Raw genomic sequence first — 19679 nt, 5'->3', positions numbered from 1 at the left:
GTAGGCTGGCAGCTGCAGCTCCAACTTGACCCCTAGCCTGGGAGCTTCTGTATGCTTCGGTGCAGCCCTAAAAAGAAAAAAAAAAAAAAAATAGAGAGAGAGAGAGAGCCACATTGTGCTGGCAGGGTCTCTTCACCTGGGGCCCAATGTCTCAGAGTCAGATGCCCAGAGGGCCTCCCAAGTCTCGAACTTCTACTTACAGGAACAGCTTATAAATTCGATTCTCAAACTTGGTAACCCTGGAGGCACTGAATAGATATTTGTCCTTGAGAGGGCTACTACACTGCTCTCAAGGAATGCCTGGGCTGGAGGCCCACACAGCAGAAAACTCAATGGCCAGCTGTTTGCGTCTCTAATGACTCCAGATTGGGGGCAATCAGATTCTCTGACGCCAAGACCCAGCTCCAGGGCTTCTCCTGCAGGATGTCTGCCCACCCCCCTACCGGAGCAATGTCTGAGGCTCTCCCCCAGCCCAGGGCGTTCCTTGAGAAAGTGACCCCAGTGAAAAATATAAGGGTTTCATTTTGCACCCGGATTTTAATGCCTATTTTCCACCTCACGGAGGCTGGGAGGGATGGTTTCCTTTTATCCTCATCTCTACAAACTCTTTCTCTCTAAACTGTTTCTTTTCACCATCCAGGCATCACTTTCTCAGAAGGAGATGATAAGCTAGCAGAGCATCCATCCAGGGCCCTGAAGGAAAGAGGAAGAGGAAGGAACACTGGGGCTTCCTCGCTCGGAAGGACCGCCTGGTGATGAGTGTCTCACCTGCATTCTGCCCTGACCGTCTGGAGTGTGCGGCACCTGAGATAAGGCAGGTCTGCTAGTTTGGGCTGCCACAACAGGGCTGCAGACTGGATGGTTTAAATAGCATCAGCCTATTTTCTCACCGTTCTGCAGGCAGGAAGCCCAAGACCAATGTGTTCGTTAGCAAGGGCTAGTTCCTCCCAGGGCCTCTCTCCTTGGCTTGTCGACAGCTGCCTCCTCCCTCTGTCCCCACATGGTCTTCCCTCCATGTGTGTCTGTGCCCTAATCTCTTCTTCTTATATGTTCACCAGCCACATTGGCTTAGGGACCAGCCTAACGGCCTCACTTCACTTCATCACTTCTTAAAGGCCCTGTCTCCCAGCACAGTCACAGTCTGTTAGGACTTTGACACAGCAGCTGGGGGGACATGACTCAGCCCATAACAGGGGGTGTCTTCCGGCAGCACACCCTGCTGTCCTGACCTCTCCTGCAAAGTGATGAGGTGACAAGGATTGGGGCAGGATCCTCTAAAATCAGCTCAGGAGTAGAGATATTCTGCAAAAGGCATTGAGAAAAAAATGAACTTGGCAGAACTTGACCCTGGGCAAGGGTCATCCTACAGACAGGCTGGCCACCTGGTTTGATAGATGAATGTGTGCCAGGGTGCGGCCACCCCACTGCCTGAGTGCCATGTCTGTGGATGCTTCTGCAGAGCTGAGTAGCTGCAACCACACAAGCCCCCAAAGCCTAAAATGTTTCTGGAAGGGACTGTTCTGCTCAAAGCTGTGTCTCCAGCACCCACAACTCTGCATGGCACACAGCATGTAGCACCTGCAACCATGGCACATGGACCAAGCTATATTTGTTGGATGAATGGGTGAGCCTCCCTCATGGAACAGAAGGTCTGGTGACGTCAAGCCCTGGAGACTCCTTGAATGATCCAATAAAATTCATCAAGCTAACATTCAGCCCTTTCGCCCAGCAAGACCACAGTAAGGATGGCTTTAGCCATCATCTCCCTTTTCCCAACTGCCCCAGTGCCCCCAGGGGTTTTGGTCCACAGGATGTGTTTTTGAAACTCTGTCCCACTAAGTATAGAGAACCCACTATCCCCATGATCATCTGTATGCTGACCACTGCCTTTCTGGCCTCTGAAACACAGTGACATTGGCTGAACTTTCCATGTTCTAAGACACCATTTGAAACTCAAATGAGTGTGAAAGGTATTGGCCAAATCATCGGCCTGACCTAGCACTTGCAATAAGGATCCTGACCAACCTTCTTCCCACTAAGGAGAAGACACCCTGCTCTCTCCCCAAACCCAGTTTCACGGTGTCTTTAGGGCTTGGTTCCACCCCAAAGGAAAACCAGGGCCTGGGAGACACAGTGCTCCTCCCTCCCTGACCTATAGCATCGTTAGGTTTGAGCCGTCCTGACCCTTCTTGACCCTGGGTGGGATCAGCTTTCCTAAGGATGCTCTTCCATTTCTAGGGAGCCTGGGACACCCCGCCGCAATACCAACATTCCCCCCACCCAAAGTCCACTCACTGGCACAGCTGCACTCCTGAAAATCAATTTCCAGGAACTGCCTCGGGCATCCCATAATTCCCCAAAGTGCAACTGCAAAATAAACTCTGATATGCCCTGGTTCCAGGAGCCTGGGGGCATGTCCTTGCGACACAGGAGGAAGAGGAGAGGGCTGGCCAGGGAAGCAGCTCCCCCGGCTGGTGTCGACATTCAGCCTCCTGGAAGTGGGCTGTGGATGTCGTCCAGGCAGGACACCTGAGTCCTGAGGGCCTCCCGTTACTTCTCCAGAAGGTCCCATAGAAGTGAGGCTGTGAACGAGCCTTCCAACATCAGAGACCTGAGTGGCATCACTGGTTCTTATCCTTCCCAGATGAGGAAGAGCAGGAAAGCCTCACTGTCCACATTTGTAAAATGCACTTAGTAAAACTGACTTCATATACCTCCCAAGAAAATCAGCAGCAACAAAACATGGAAGTGCTTAGCACAGGTGCCCAGCACATGGGAGATAAGTCAATACCAAACATATATGAAACCTGGGGAACAGGATGACAGGGGCAAACAGGCAAAAAAAAAAAAAAATACTGAAGAATAAAGGGAAAAGAAAGAAGTATATTTTCTAAATGGTTTAGGATTTTTTTTTCTTTTTTGCTTTTTTTAGGGTCGTACCCACAGCATATGGAAGTTCCCAGGCTAGGGCTTGAATCAGAGCTGTAGCCTCAGACCTATGCCACAGCCACAGCAACATCAGGTCTGAGCCATGTCTGCAACCCACACCACCACAGCACATGGCAGCGCCAGATCCTTAACCCGCTGAGTGAGGCCGGGGACCAAACTCTCGTCTTCATGGATGCTAGTCAGATTCATTTCTGCTGAGCCACAACGGGAACTCCAGGAATACTCTTTTCAAAAGTTCTAGCAGGGCGAAGTAAAAGCAAATAGTTGGTTTTGTCCCCAAGGCTGACACCCACACATAAATATGCAGAGACTATGTAGTTGGATGATTGTTTCCATAGTAACAGGATGCAGGCAACATTCTGGTACTCTGCCATAAAGTTTGTCCACCACACCGATTCAAAAGATCAACCTGAGAAATATTTTCGGTCTCAGCTGCTTAGATTGACTCTCTCCTAGTTTAGAGGACCACATGGTAAGCCTATTTTAAGACACGGTTTGGCCTGATAATGAGTGGGACCAAATGTTCCCACCAAGAGTACCAGGAGTGTGCTGGGCCACCTCACATGCATTCCTCAGATAGCTTCGTTTCTACCCTGCTCCTTCACAGGTAAAATACCTCATCTTCCGAGACCAAGCCATGACCACATAGTTAAGTTTAGCATGAATGTGTGAATGCAAAGTGCTTCTATTATTAAGCTGTCACAAGAGAGAAATATTTCTCCGGTGACATCTAGGAGCTCCCGGCATCCAGGGACTCCTTTCTCCAAATCCTTTCCAAATAGGGAGCTGGGAGCACTCTAAAACTGAACAAAGGGGACCCCAAAGAATCTGTGGATTTGAAACCATTCAACACATACTCGAAATATCTTTTGCCTTTGGTATTCAGAAAGCACTGTGAACTCTGAAGTATGAAGATCTCATGACCACAGAAAGTGAAAGCATGCCAACTGCACTGAAATCCCTCAGGCTCCCAGGCTGAGCATGCTTTTGGAAACTGCAATCATACCTTCTATCCACTCATGTCTTCTCAGGGCACTTGATCATTTTCAGCTTTTAAAAGAACCATGATGCCATCTCAGAAATGCTCACTCACTGGGGAACACAGGGTATGTTTCTTTTCTAGGATGACATATTTAAACGTTTCAAGAGTCACGAATGGCCTGAAAATTCAGAGAAAGTGAAACAGTCTGATACCTAGCATTTATTGAGGGCTAACTATGTTCTGGGCATTGGTTTGGGATTATTTTACTTGATCTCACCATTGTTCCATGATAAAGGATGGCTATCAATTTCATTTTTCATTCATTCCTTCAAAATTAACAACTATTGGAATTCCTGTTGTGGCTCGGAGGTAAGGAACCCACCTAGTATCCATGAGGATGCAAGTTAGATCTCTGGTCTTGCTCAGGGGCTTAAGGATCCGGTGTTGCCATGAGCTGTGGGGTGGGTTGCAGGTGTGGCTTGGATCCCGAGTTGCTGAGGCTGTGGCGTAGACCGGCAGCTGTAGTTCCGATTCAACCCCAGCCTGAAAACTTCCATATGCTGTGGATGCAGCCCCAAAAAATACAAAGCAAAAACAAAAACTATTAGTTAAGCATCTACTGTGCCCCAGACATCATGCTTAGCTGCTAGGCTGACGGCAGGGAACGGGACCATGTCCCTTCGCAGGCAGAGTTGATAATCAAATGGTGGAGACAGATCACAGCAAAAATCGCCCAGCTGTACTCACATCAGGTAGCGCTAAGTTCCTCAAAGAAAGATGAAGGGAGGTTAAGGGTTCAGATGAAGGGAGCAGGGTCAGGAGCAACTTCTAAGAGGAGCTGACATCTGAGCATCAATGTGCGTGGAGGGCAGAGGTGGCCAATCAAAATTCGAGGAAAAGCTCTCCATGCACGGGAAACATAGGGGGTGGCTGGGAGTGGAGGGCAGGGATCTAAAGGCAGCGGGCCATTGACCTCGCAGAGGTAGATGGGGTCCTAGTGTCAAAATCTGAGGGGAATGCATTACATCTTAGGTTTTAAGTTCCACAGGAAACGAATGGACGGTTAAGTGTATTCTGCTATCTCCTATTCCATCCCATTTCACATTTTATTTTTTTATTTTTAATTTTATTTTTATTAAAGTATAGTTGATTTACAGTATTGTGCCAATTTCTGCTGTACAGCAAAATGATCAGTCACACATACACACACACACACACACACACATACAGTCATATGTGTATATAAACATATACAGCCTTTTTCTCATACTATCTTCTATCACGTTCTATCCCAAGAGACTGGATATAGTTCCTTCTGCTGTACAGTAGGACCTCTTTGCTTATCCATTCTAAATGGAATAGTTTGTCTACTTCACATTTTTAAGAAAACACTAATCCCATAGCACTGAATTGATTTCACAAGACAGTTATACACACACAGTCTGAAAGCCACACTCCAGTCAATAACCTTTGCTTCATTATCCTTATCAAAATAGAGACATTAAAAAAGAAAGTTTCCATCACAAGAAAATAAAACATTTAGCTCTGTGTAATGGTGGCTATTACTAGGTTTATTGTGGTGATGAATATAGGTTTATTGTGATTCACCATACATACATACATCGAATCATTGCTGTAAATGTGAAACTTTAATAATATAATGTATTACTATAATGCCATGTCATATATATCACAGTTTTAAATGCCACCCCCAAAAAAAGAAAAAAAAAAGAAAGAGAGATCTAACAAGTTCAACTGTACTATCTACACAGCCAGAAGAATTAACTGTAAAATGGAATCAAATAACAGCCCCTCTGTATTTTACCTTCTGTGTGGGTTATAACTAAGGAAGCTAACGTACCTATGCACAGCAACGCAGGACTGCCTGATTTCCCGGGAAGCCATGAACTCCTGGACCACGAGGCCCGCCCCTGAAGGCAGCTGACTGCAGAATAGCCACCCCCTGCGGCTTCCAGCTCGCAGGCAATGCTGGGCATGTGTTGGCACCGATTCACCGCAGCAACGCAGAAGAATTCATATCATGATGCTCTTACAGGGAAAAAGGCTCCCCTGAAACCTCCATCTCCAATTCTGGTTGGGTTTGCGGCAGCTCTTCTTATCTGAAGTTGGCATTCCTGTCGATGCCTACTAATCACAGAACTCCTGGGTATTAAAAAGCACATGACAAGTCACATTCTGGGTCCCCATGGAGGTTCGTGCCTCAATTCCCGGAGCAGGCAAACGGATACCGTCTCCAGACAGGGTCACAGCACCCATCCAGACGGGGCCCAGTGTCTCGCCACCCAGTCATAAAATCTTGTCTAGAAATGGAAGCTGGTTCTGCCACTTGCACGCTAAGTCCATTGCACTTCTGAGAAGCAGGCAGTCCTCAGCCTCACCCTCCATTTCCCAAAACACATGGTCCTCACCCCGCCTCATCGGCAACACACAGGGCGGCTGTTGAGGCCCCTATGACGAGCAGGTTCCAGCCCTCAGGCTCACGTTGACCTAGCAGATCTCCTCCAGCAAGTCCTCCAAGGAGCCCAGGCCCCGAGGTGTCCGTTGCTGGCTGTCATCAAGTACCCACCCCTGTCTGGGGGAGGTGGCCAGTGCTGGGAAGAGCCAGGGAGCAGACTGCTGGCAGAACAGTCTCTTCCTCAGATTCTTCAGCCGTTACTGCATCAGATGCCCTTGGGAACACATCATCCACTTTGATACTTTCAGACACGATTTCCAAGGGAGCTTCCCGTACACAGGCTCAACCTTGATTCACCCTCACTGTTAACCCTGCTACGGACGCAGGCACGCTGCCTCGGTCAGCCGGTGTCCTGGACACACCAGATTTCCATAATGCTGCCCCTCCTCTCCGTGAGAGAGTCTGTGTCTTAGCAGCTCACAGGAAATAAAGTGCCATGCTTGGCCTTGCACGAGTGACCGGCAGTGGGGACCTTCAGCACCCTCCAGAGCCCTCCTGGCCACACCATCTGTGGCCATGCACCCACCCTGTCATGTTCTTCTTGCAGCCCACAGCCCCACAGCAAGTTCCCTGTGTGGAAGGACATGGTGACGATAAAATAAAGAAGAAAAGTGAAAGTCAGAAAGGGAAAGGCAAATACTATACTATATCACTTACATCCGGAATCTAATACACAGCACAAATGAACCTCTCTACAGAAAAGAAACAAACTCATGGACTTGGAGAACAGACTTGTGATTGACGAGGGGGAGGAAGGGAGAGGGAGTGGGATGCACTGGGAGTCTGGAGTTGATAGATGCAAACTATTGCATTTGGAGTGGATAAGCGATGAGATCTTGCACTGGTGTTGGAACATAAAGGAGGACAATGTGAGGAAAAAAATGTGTATATATGTGTGACTGGGTCACTTTTGCTGTACAGCAGAAATTGAGAGAACACTGTAAATCAACAATAATAGAAAAAATAAAAACCTAAAAAAATGTAAAAATAAAAAAGTCATCTGGCTCATTACTTTAAAAATAAATAAATAAATAAATACAGAAGAACGCATTATCAGTTCAGCTCCCCAGTAAAGGAGCAGAAGTCCACACTGCCCCTCCCCCTACAGGGAGCAGGGCCCGTGAGAAGGCTGGTCTCTTAATCTGCAGGGCTTTGCTCTGGCTTTCTTTGGGTGATGTCTTTCAGGGCCTACCAAGTGATTTTGAAGAACTCCTCCTGGTGTTTTTGGGATTTTTTTTTTCCTGCTTGTTTGTAAGTTGCCTCGTTGTAGGTCTTGAGCCTTGCAGACTTTCTCAACTGGAAGTGCATGTAACATACATGGGTCATTGGACTGAATTCCCAAGGGTCTATATGTGTGTGTGTGTGTGTGTGTGTGTGTGTGTGTGTGTGTATGTGTTGTAAAAGTGTGGCCACTATTGCCATTTTTTTTTTTTTTTCCTTTTTAGGGCCACACCTGCTGCTTATGGAAGTTCCCAGGTTAGCGGTTGAATGGAAGTTATAGCTGCCAGTCTACATCAAGGGATCGGAGCCGAGCCTGCAACCTACAACACAGCTCATGTCAACGCTGGATCCTTAACCTACTGAATGAGGCCAGGGAACAAACCTGCATCCTCATGAATTCTGGTCAGGTTGAGCCACGACAGGAAATCCTGCTGTCACTTTTTAAATACCTACATGCACATAAGCACACAAAATGCAGGACAGGATTTGAGTGCTGTGTCCTGTCTCAGACATGCCATATTCTAATGAAAACTTCCTGCGAGCTTGTCGGGAGGAGGCTGTATGTGTTGGGAAGATGTGTATGTGTGCGCGCATACACGTGTGTTAGTAAATAAATTCCTGAACCTCTTTTTTGAACACACTGGATGACCCAGGCAGTCCCTGAGTTGGAAAAAGTGAATTCACGGGCTAGAGGTAGAGCCCCTCTCCTTTCCTAGACTCAGAGTTGTTTCCATTCTCTGTCTGAGGTTGTCCCTTCTGCTGAGCTCCCACCTCACATCACTGGAGCTCGTGTTAAAGTGGCCTTCCCAGGCCTTTTCAGTCCCTCGTTGCAACCCTAGGCTTTATGTCCTTTCGGTCAGGAATGTGGAAAATCAATCATAACTTCAAAAAATTTCCTGCGAATATGAGGCTGCCTCCTTCCTGTGTCTTCTCATCATCTTCCCTAACCCTTTCCAGATGGTCCCCGTAGGATAAATCCCCAAAGTCCCCGCCGTTCTGACGGCACCCCTCCCCCACACTCCCGGGGCAGGCATGACTGCAGCTGGATCCCAGGGCTCCTTGCCTCTGCACATGCTGTCCCCGTCCCCTGGACTGCTCTAGCCACCCTGACTCATCCTGTAAAACCGTGCTCCCATGTCACACACACACACCTCCCCCCTACCCCCCACCACTGTCCTCTCCACTCTCTGCCTGGGGGCCTCACTCTAACAGTCTCCAGCTCAGGGCCCTTAACTGCCTGACCATCCATTAACACAGCCACCTTCTCAGACTGCAATCCTTCCAATGCCCCCCAAACCCCTCTTTGTTCTCCTCGGAGCCCCGTCTCCTGCCCAGTCAGAGCTTCTGCTCCGTAGACTGTTGAATCACTGGACACTGAACAGCACTTTGTCCACTGGCACAGCAAAAAGGGTTCTTTTTTCGTAATTCTTGGTCTTGGATTTCAGGGCTTCCCTTTCCTATTTTCCAAACAGTTCCTCAAACCCCAATTCCTTGTCTGCCATAGAAACAAAACCCAGCGCAGATGGTGGGTTAGCTTAGCTTCTTTTTCCTCCCTCCGTCCTCTGGGCTGCGACGCACCCTGGACACAGATTTATCATGTTATCAGGCCTCAGAGAAGCCAAGAACCCTCCTGCCACATGGCAATGATGCAATAGTAATGGGCTCACTGAGTGCTTGGCTGCAGCCTCATTTTCCACGCAAGGGCAGTTGAAACTTTCCTTGGCTCCTTCCAAAATAATGTCTTGTTAAGGAAGGAATAGATCAACAATCCAGGCTGAATGCTGAAGCGGGGCCCAAGGTGGGAGGCCAGGGCCAAGGAGGGGCCTTCTCCCTGAGGCATCTTGATAGCAAACATAACAAGCGCCACCTACATCAGGGCACTGGCCTAACGGCCCCACTTCCCTGCAAGAGGCAACCTCTGCATGAGCGGCTCAGGCCTGTGGCGCCAACATTCTACTTCTTCTCTATTTTCCAACATGTGGCAAAGGGATGACAGGGAAGCATTTTCCCCAAAGATGGAACCATCCTGTCTGCATTGGTTTGCTCCAGCAGCCAAGACAGAGCGCCAAAGATGGGGAGTATATATTTCATTATAGTTCTGGAGGCCACAAGCCCACGATCAGGAGGTTGGTTCCTTCTGGAGCCTCTTTTCTTGGCTTGCAAATGACCATCTTCTACTTATGTCCTCACATGGGCATCCCTCTATGTCCTAATCTCCTCTTCTTGTGTTAAGTCCCACCCTCAGGACCGCATCTGAATTAATTACAGCTGCAATGACTCTATCTCCAAACACAGTCACATTCTGAGGTGCCAGGGGTTAGGGTTTCAACACATGAATTTGGGGAGGACTCAGTTCAGCCCATAGCACAATCTCAAACCCTGCCATTGGAGAGTAACTTGTCCACCTACCATGAGACCACTGTGTTTCCATGTGTGAGAAGCACAGGTGGTTTTGGAGACATGCAGAAGGACAGCCCTAAGAGCCTCTTTGGTTCTCATATTTGGTCTTTATCCCCAATTCCTAACAGAGCTCTTAAAACTCTTATAACCTCCTGATTGGAGTGTCTTTTGCTCTAATGAGGCAATTCTCAGTGACTCCTGGAGGCGTCCTGCAAGGGGACTGATCTCTGGAAAGACCCTGATTAGAAGCTTATAATTTTCAGGTTCCCTATCTCTTAAAAGAAGTGCTGAAAATGGAGTTAATGATCCATCATGTTTACAGCATGAAAAATCTACAGAAATCCCTAAAAGACAAGACTCAGAGAGCTTCCAGGTTGGTGACCATGTGGTAGTATTGGGATAATGAGCCTGGAGAGAGCAGGCAAGGTCTGTGTCCCTTCCCCCTACCTCGTTCTTTGTGTCTCTTCCATTTGGCTCTTCCTGAGTTGTGTCCTTTTATAATAAACCAGTAATCTAGTCAGTAAAATGTTTCTCTGAGTTCTGCAAGGGGATCTAACAAAGTCACTGAACTCAAGGAGGAGGTTGGTGGAACCCCAGTTAGTAGCCAGTCAGTGAGAAGCACAAGTGATAACCCAGACTTGCACTGAGTTCTAAAGTGCTCAGGAGTTCTTGCTGTGGCGCATTAAGAATCTTACCCCAGAGGCGCATCAGTGGGGCCATAACAAACTAAATAAATAAAGAGCTGGGCAGCCTTGTAGGAGTAAGTCCTGGACATACAGGATCTGATACTATCCAGGCAGAGGGTGTCAGAACTGAGCTGCATTCTCGGACACCACATTGGTGCATGAGAACGGCTTGTCTGCATAGAGAAAAACCTCCACACAATTGATAGCCAGAAGTGCTTAGTGTGTGTAGCAAAGGAGCTTCATAGGAAGGAAACACAGCAGAGGAGAGAAGGGCTATCCCTTGCGTAGAGGAAGGGAAACCTGGGTTTTTTTCCCTACACAACTTCACAGTGTCTGCCTTGAATCATAGCCCTGAGCCCCTGGGCCTGTAGATCAGAGGGGCCAGTCAGGAGCAGGGGAGAGTGTGAGTGCACCTGCCTGGGTCCAAGAACCCCTGCAAAAGCAGGTGCCTGTTCCACTGAGGGGTCTGCCTCCATCAGATGGGAAGTTGGACTCCTCAGGCCTCCCAGCGACATTGCAGGACTTGAAAGCCCTCTGCTTCCCTGATGGGTGCCTGGCCACCAAACGCCATTACTGCCACAAGGCATGTGCCAAAACAAAGCCCAGAGGACGTGGTCTGGGGCGGGTGGAAATTCACAGGGATGGAGGAGCCGGAAGGGAACCTGGGCTCTGGGACAGTCTCGTGGGTTCTCATCTCATCCCCTGGCAGCAGATGCTGCAGACGTGCGAGGCTCTTCAGGTTTGGGGACATCTTGCTCTAGGACTGCAGGACTCAGAGCAGTGTTTCCAGGTGTAGCCCAGGGAAAGGGCTTTAAATTTGGGGGAACACAGAGGTAAACAAAGTAAATGAGTTTCTTCAGTGCAGGATAACTCAGAACATTTAATACTAAAGCGTGTGGCCCAGGCTGGCTGCCCTGAGCTTTTGGAGCAGATACAGACATTTGTACAGAGAGGGCTGTCTGGGTTCACCTCCCTGACACGCCCCACCAAGGCGAACCCCAATCTAGTCCCACCCCTCCTTTCCTTTACCTAACAGCTTTATCAAAGTGTAATCCACCTAGCATACAACTCACCTTTAGAGAGTGTACCGTGCTATGGTTTTCAGTATGTTCACCGAGATATGAAACCCTCACCACCATCTAATTTTAAAATCTTTTCATCACCCGCAAAAGAAACCCCATACCTCTTAGCCATGGTTCTTAATACCCGCCCCCTCCGAGCCCCAGGCAACCACTAATCTGCTTTCTGTCTTTATGGGTTTGCCTCTTCTGGACATTCCCTTTAAGTAGAGTCATGTGATTTGCCCTTTAGTCTGACTTCTTTCACTTGGCATAGTTTTCAGAGTTCTTCCATGTTGCAACATGTGTCAGTGCTTCATTGCTGAATATTCCTGCGTGTTCTGTGGTACGGCTATACCGCGTCTTGACTATCCGTTCCTCTGTCAGTGGACATTTAAGATGCATCACTTTGGGGATATTGTGTGTGAATAACGCAACTATAGACATGGTTGTACAGGTTGTAATGAAGAATCAGATGCTTTTTTTTTTTTTTTTATGTTTGATCACTGACAGCTTATATGCCCGCCCCCGTCTCTGCTCCAGCGTAAGCACCAGATTTTTAAACCATTTTGTATTCAAAACTCTTTCCAGCCCCTCACCATCCATATAGCCCTCTTCCTGGTCATAACTGATTTTCATCATCACTCCCATGTTTTTCCTCTTTCTGTGACTTGCTAGGAGAGAGGCCTGTAAGAAAGTGTGTCTGAAACTTGAAACGATCCCACCAACCAGCCAGGTCAAGGCTGCAAAAAGCCATCACCCCTGCAGTCCGGTGTGGATGTGCTACCCACAGCTCCCCCAGGACTCGGGGCCCAGGCAGCAGGCACTAAGCATCTAGCCCGTGCACCAGGCTGCAGGGAAGAGGGTGTGGACAGCTTTAGCTTGATGGCAAAAATTGCACTAGATACACTCTAGCTCCCTCCAACTTTATTTTTCTTTTTTTTTTTTTTTTGTTGTTGCACCCGCTGCATGAGAAAGCTCCAGGGCCAGGGATCAAACCCGCACCAGAGGAGTAACACCGAATCCTTAACCACTAGGTCACCAGGGAACTCCCCTTCCACTCTTAGACTGAAGAGTCTGAAGAGACCACATGGAGCCTGAGACTCTGATTTTACCCAAGAAGTCCTTTAATTGCGACAGTCTTGTTTGAAGAGAGACACCCAGTTATTCCACAGAAACCCTGAAACCCCTTGGGATCAGTGGTGGGAAAAGATGGGGCCTGGAAAGGGCGTCTCCTCCCCCACAGGCACGGCTGTCAACAGTTAGGGACAGAGCCCAGAGCCTCTGGGTCCTGGAAGGGGCTGGACTCTGTCAAGACCTAGCCATCAAGTCATCAAGAGCTCGAGGTTTGGAGTTCCTGTCTTGGGGCAGTTGTTAATGAATCTGACTAGGAACCATGAGGTTGCAGGTTTGATCCCTGGCCTTGCTCAGTGGGTTAGGGATCTAGCGTTGCCGTGAGCTGTGGTGTAGGTTGCAGACGCGGCTCGGATCCCACGTTGCTATGGCTCTAGCATAGGCAGGCAGCTACAGCTCTCATTAGACCCCTAGCCTGGGAACCTCCACATGCTGAGGGAGTGGCTCAAAAAATGGCAAAAATGACAAAAAAAAAAAAAAAGAAAGAAAGAAAAGAGCTCGAGGTTTCACAGGCCCAACTCCTATGAGTATCTCCATTTTAAAGGTGGAGAGACTGAGGCAGAAATGCGCCCTGGCTTAGAGAGAGGAGCTGGGTAGCTCCTGTGTGGGTCACTACGGCCAGATGGAGGGGCCCTCCTGACATGCAGGTGGCAGCCTCACCCCAACCCAATGCATGCTCCACCAGAAGGCTTGGCCCAGGACTACCAGGTGCGAGAGAAAGAAGAAGAGCTTGCTCTGCTCCCAGAGGGCTTAGCTATCCGTTAGAGGGAACTCAGGGTTTGCTGTTTGTTTTTTAACTCATGTTTGTTATTATTACTATTATTATTATTATTAACTACTTTGTCTTTTAGGGCCACACCTGTGGCATATGGAAATTTTGGGGCTAGGGGCAAGTCGGAGCTGAAACTGCAGGCCTACACCTCAGCCACAGCAGCATGGGATTCAAGCCACGTCTGTGACCTACACCCCGCTCACCCACTGAGAGGCGCCAGGGATCGAACCTGGCCAGCAGCCAGGACCTGAACCTCCACAGACACACTTCTCCACCCTAACACGCCCTCTTTGCTCTGTCAAGGGAGGCATTCCCCCCACCCAAAGGTGTTCCCCAATGAGCAATTTCGTGAATCCCTTACGAGAAGAAACCACCCAACCTAAGCCTGGAGGGACGCTGGCCTTCCTCACAGGAGCAGCCATTGTGAGACTGTTTGGAGGGGCACTGGGCTGAATTTGCTAGTCTGCCATCAATGTGGACACGACAGACAGGAAGTCTTTTAGGGCTGCATCTGGAACATATGGAAGTTCCCAGGCTTGGGGTCTAATCAGCCGCCGGCTCACGCCACAGCCACGGCAGCACCAGATCCACACCACAGCTCACAGCAACACCAGATCCTTAACCCACTGAACGGTGCCAGGAATTGAACCCTCATCCTCATGGATACTAGTCGGGTTCTTAACCTGCTGAGCCACAACATTAACCTGCTGAGCCACGACAAGAACTCCTGAACTGGGGTTCTTAAATAAAAATCTGAGTCTCTCGGAGGTAAGAGAACTTTGCAGGCAGCACGACTCTTGGGGCTGCTGGCTGCTTCTTAATAGAAAAAGACAAAAGAAATTCAAGAGTAGGGTTCAGAAAAAGATCTGCGTGGAAACCCCTCAGGAGTTTTTCTCTACATTTGCAGAACATAGAAGAGGGAAGGGTTTCCATTAGAAGCAGGATCCCCAGCACAGGGAAGGACCCCCTGGTCCCATGGGTATTCTCCCTGGACAGGTGCAGAGCTGGGCAAAGCCTTGGGGACTCTGCAAGCGGCAGCCTCCTGGGTTCCCCAGGGCTGGGACCTGGCCTGGCTGTGTCCCTCTAGACACAGATGGCTCCCGGAGGCCCCTGTTTGCAATGTAAACCCAAGGAAGCCTGGGATTGACGGAGGTCATGTTCAAGTCCTGGCAGAAAGTTGGCAGCCAGAAGTGAGAGTGCAGGGCCCTGGGAACTCAGACTCCAGGGTTTATACAGCAAATGGGACAACGTGCCCAAACATCGCTGTCTGGTGTAGCCTTATCATTAGAGAATTCAGCCACTCCAAAGACCCACCCCTGGGCTGCCTCACTCTGGGGAGGAGACACTTTCACTCCTGGCTCCACTTTCTCCCCACACTGAGGATGAGAGCGGCGGCCCCATGTGCCCGTTCTCACTAGGTCTGTGTGGAGTTGGATGACTCGAGGTGTGGCTTTCCTACCTGGCCTCACTGCCCGGATCCCTCTGCCAGCGGCTTCCCGGAGGGGAGGGGGTGGGGGACGGGAGGAGAGTGTTCCGGGAAAGCCCTCGGCAGGAGGCAGGACTGGTGGGAAGCTGTGGACCTTGCACTGCACGTGGCCTCCGTCCCTCAGCAGCTTCCTGAGAGAAGGATGGGTGTCAGGGGCTGCAGACGATGCACCAGTGGGAGAAGCAGTCACTCTCCAGCTGCCCTGCTGTTTACACAGGAGTGGGAGAAGGAAGGAAAGCAGTGCCAGGCCGGAAATGCCAAGTTCCAGAAAACGGGGGTGTCAGCAGGCGACCGCAGGGAGCCCGGCGGAGGCAAAGCAAACCCAAGCTGCCCGCGTGCCAAGGCAAACTCAGGTGGTTCTTCTGAACTGGCACCTCCGGGTCAGCGTTCAGGCCAGTGAATTCTGCAGGACGTATTCCCAGAGGTCTGGAGAGCTTTCAGGCCGGACTTGGCACTGCCAAGCCGATGCATCAGGATGGGGACATGGGGCCTCTTGAGCCCTCACAGGATTAATGCCACAAGGTCCCAGAGAACACCCCACCACCCCGGCCAGGCATTCACTCAATTTACCACCTCCAGGCACCTCTAAGCAGCAGGGTCCGCACTGAGAGGTATTTCTGCCCATTTCACAAACCAAAACCCAGCTCAGAGTGGTCCAGGCAAAGCTCAGGGGCACACAGCCAAAGGGCTCGCAACCAGCACCTTTGGTGGCTCTGCCCCAAGGAGCTACATTTGGCTGATGCTGGGGTCAAGACAGATCCCCAGAGAGCACACCAGGAGGCCCACTGGTCCCTGTGAGAACACACTACTATGAGATAAGAAACGTTAACCCATTTTACAGATTGGAAAACTGAGGTTTAATGGAATTAAGTGACATGCCATCATCACCCAGAAAAGGACAGAGAGGAGACTGGACCTCAGGCATCTCAAGAACCACAGTCCACACTCTGCTCTCCCAGAAGACAAAGAGGTGGCCTGTAGCTGCTGGCAGACCTGGCATTTTCCCAGCAGATTCTGACACCCTTGGGTACAGACCAGTGGCTCTCAAAGCCTGGACCCCAGACCTCCAGCATCAATCTTCGTATGAATCCTAGGCTCTACCCCAAGTCTACTCAGTCTGAGACTCTGGGTTGGGGTCCATTGTCCTCCTCAGGGCCTGCGTGCCTGAGGGGTCCACACAAGTGGGATACGAAAGAGAGAACGGAGACCTGGCCCACACCAGACCTGGCCTGGGACTGGGCTCCAGTGCCACCTCCCCTGGGCCTTGGAGGGAACGGACGCTGACACGTGGCCCCAGCCAGGAATATTTGATCATCCATCTCAACTCTGTAGAGTCCACAGGGTGGAGGGGAAGGCAGACAATTCCAGGGAGGGGACCTTTCCAATTAGGCGGTGAAGTCAGTGTGAACTTCAAACATGTTAAAAATAGGCTTCTAAAAATAGCCCTGCGGAAACAGGAGGTGTGGCGGGAAAGTTCCTGGCCAGGCTGGGCAGGGTGGTTCCCACACAGCCTTCAAGCCAGAGGGGGAAGCTGCGTCTGACCCCCCAACGGGCTTCCAGACGGAGAGAGGCAAGAAATCCGGGTGGACTGGGGAGGGTGCTGGGATCCGGTAAGAGCTCAGGGATTTGGGTTGTGAGCCTGCCTCATTTGTGGGACCACGGGGTTCCCTGATTGATGGGCCTTTAAATTCCACCTTTCGGCTTGGGGATGCTCCTGTGTGTGAGCTGATTAATCTGTGTATAAACACACATGGTCATCATTTGTTACCAGGTCTTATTTCCCACCAGAGCTTCCAGAGCACAGCATCAGCATCACTGCTCTCAGACCCTCTGAGTCAGAAGCTGCATGTTCCCAGGGCCCTGGGCGTCTCAGTGTCCAGGAAAGTCTGAGAAGCTCTGCTCCAAGCTCCTGGAGGCCTGCCCCAAATTCCAGGGCGGTGCTGAGTGTTCTGTGGGAGTCCTCCTGGGGTCAAGGTCTCAGTGCAAGGACTGCTACGGGCAAGGGGCTTCCTGCAGCCACAGGGACCAAGAGTGATGGTTGTTGGCTGAGTGATGCTTGGAAGTCACTCTCCCTGGACAGATGATGCTGAGAATCTGGTCCAGACACCTCCCCAGGGGTCCTGCCCCTTGTGGGCTGATGCCAGGCCGTGCTGTGGATGCCTGCCATCACAGGCTAGGACACCTGAGGTCACTGTGATCATGGGGTCTCCTCCTTCATCCCACCCCTGTCCACCCAGACAGCTCCAGGGGTCCTTCCATAGGACTTCTAAAGCTCCTACTGTGCTCCAGGCCAGGGTTCCCCTGGGGAGTGGGACTCAGTCCTTCCCTTAAGGATGCCCAGATCTGCTGGGGACAGAGGCACAAGGCAAGAAAGGACAAAGCAAGGTGGAAGCAGAGGGGCCAAGCTGGACTCAGGTGTTGCCAGCCCACAGAGAAGGACCTTCCAGATGACCAGTCCCATGAGGACACATGGCCAGCCTGGAGTTGGTGAGCCCATATACAAGTGTTAATGTTTCTATTTCTCTCAATCAATCTTTCTGCTTTCTTGAAAGTGTTATATTTATTTATTCTTTTTAGGGCCGCACCTGTGGCAGATGGAGGTTCCCAGGCTAGGGGTCAAACTGGAGCTGCAGCTGGAGGCCTACACCACAGCCACAGCAACATGGGATCCAAGCTCTATCTGCAACCTACAGTGCAGCTTGTGGCAACACTGGATCCTTAACCCACTGAGCGAGGCCAGGGATTGAACCTGCATCCTCACAGATGCTGTGTCAGGTTCTTAACTCGCTGAGCCACAATGAGCACCCCTGTTACTTTTGTTGAAGTGCATTTACATGCAGAACCGAGCACAAATCTTAAGGATACAGTTTAGTCTTGACCATGTATGGCGCATGTCACTGCCCTCTCATCAACTTTGGGAACATTTTGCCACCCCAGAAGTTCCCTCCAGAGATGGCCACTATTCTGTCTTGCATCGCCATGGGTTGATCTGGCGTGTTCCTGACCTTCAGATGAATGGACCTACACGGTGTAAACCTGCTGCAACCCAGCGCGAGGTTTATGAGATGCACCCATGTTTGACTTTACAACGTTCGTCCTTGCTGTGGTGGGTGCCGCCTGTGGGTAAAGGACATTTTATTGGGAGACTCATGGACATGTGGGTCATCTCCTGTTTAGGACTACTGTCAGTAACACTGATAGGGGCAGATTTTCATTTAAATATTTTTTTTGTTTTTAATTGTAATCTATTATTTCCCCTATACAATTTTTTTTCTACTGCACAGCATGGTGACCCAGTTACACATACATGTATACATTCTTTTTTCTCACATTCTCATACTCCATCATAAGTGACTAGACATAGTTCCCAGTGCTACACAGCAGGATCTCATTGCTAACCCATTCCAAAGGCACTAGTCTGAATCTATTAACCCCAAGCTCCCCATCCATCCCGTTCCCTCCCCCTCCATTTAATTATTTTAATTATGAAAGCAAAATCCATATACTATAAAACCTGTCATTTTAAAGTGAACAAAAAATAAAATAAAATAAACAGTTTAGTGACATTTAGTACATTCACGAGGTTTGGCCATCACCAACCTCTAATCTGGTTCCAAAACATCTCCATTGCTCCAAAATAAAAGCTTTTAAGTACTTTCCATCCACTCTTCCCCACTCCCAGCCCCACCTAAAGCCTCAAGCAACCATCAATCCACATTCTGCCTCTACAAATGTACTTATTCTAGATGGTACCAGAATCCTAGCATATGGGATCCTCTGTGTCAGCTTTTTCACTGAGCATCATGTTGTCCAGGTTCATCTGGGTGGAAGTGTGTTAGCACTTCCCTTTCATGGCTGTGTACTATTCCACTGTGTGGAAGGACCACCATTTGTGTTAGGTGCTTTAGATCATGTCTCTTTCTTTTTTTTTCTTTCTTTTTTTTTTTTTGGATACAAAAGATCATTCCTCTAGAGTAGGTAACAAGGAGTCAGATGGCTGGGTCATGGAGCCTTTGTAGCAGGTGTTTGGTTAGCCCTTACTAGACACGACCTAAAAGCTTTTCTCCAAGGAGGGCACAGTTCCTGGGACTCCTAAGCAACTGAGAAGACTGGGAGTGAGTCCTGTGAGGGCTGGTCAGCCCTTGTGATCAGTGTTGCCCTCCTGTGCATTATCCAAGCCTAAGGATGGATAGCCATGGACCTAGGCTGGGACCCTGCCATCTTGAACCCCACAAAACCATTACTCTCTGAAGCCCTTCCCCTTTCAGGCCCCCTTGGGGTTCTTGGGAATCACCCTGAAAATCTGATCGAAGCAGCACTTTGGCCCCAGCTCAGAACTCCTCACCTCACTTGGTCTGCTGGCCATCTCCTGCAAGCAGCTTTGCATTAATGCCTTCAACAGACAGCCGTTCCCTCCAGTGTAAGTATGGCAACCAAAGAGCCATTACCAACCTCACTGCCAATGGAGCCTTGAAGAGTCAACACATAACTCCTGCCCCCAGCCAGATGCTCACC

The 19679-nt window shown here is 49.7% G+C and overlaps 1 long non-coding RNA gene across 9 annotated transcripts in view; it reads right to left on the bottom strand.

Annotated features, from left to right (window-relative positions):
* The window catches only part of LOC106505879, a 151241-nt gene extending 144184 nt beyond the window's left edge, over window positions 1-7057 (bottom strand). For 6 of the 9 annotated variants that reach the window (XR_002338445.1, XR_002338446.1, XR_002338443.1 and 3 more), the window contains exons 1-2: window positions 5793-7057; window positions 3956-4109 (exon numbers count right to left, since the gene is read on the bottom strand). This is a non-coding gene — a long non-coding RNA (uncharacterized LOC106505879). Of the gene's footprint in view, window positions 1-3147; window positions 3187-3955; window positions 4110-5792 lie in introns of those variants that run through there. The other 3 variants (XR_001300715.2, XR_002338450.1, XR_002338449.1) reach the window with 2 other exon arrangements.

This window comes from Sus scrofa, chromosome 14 (assembly GCF_000003025.6).
Source record: "Sus scrofa isolate TJ Tabasco breed Duroc chromosome 14, Sscrofa11.1, whole genome shotgun sequence".
NCBI classification, from domain to species: Eukaryota; Metazoa; Chordata; class Mammalia; order Artiodactyla; family Suidae; genus Sus; species Sus scrofa.
Note: the sequence above shows the minus strand (reverse complement) of the source record. Positions and strands in the feature narration are given on the sequence as shown.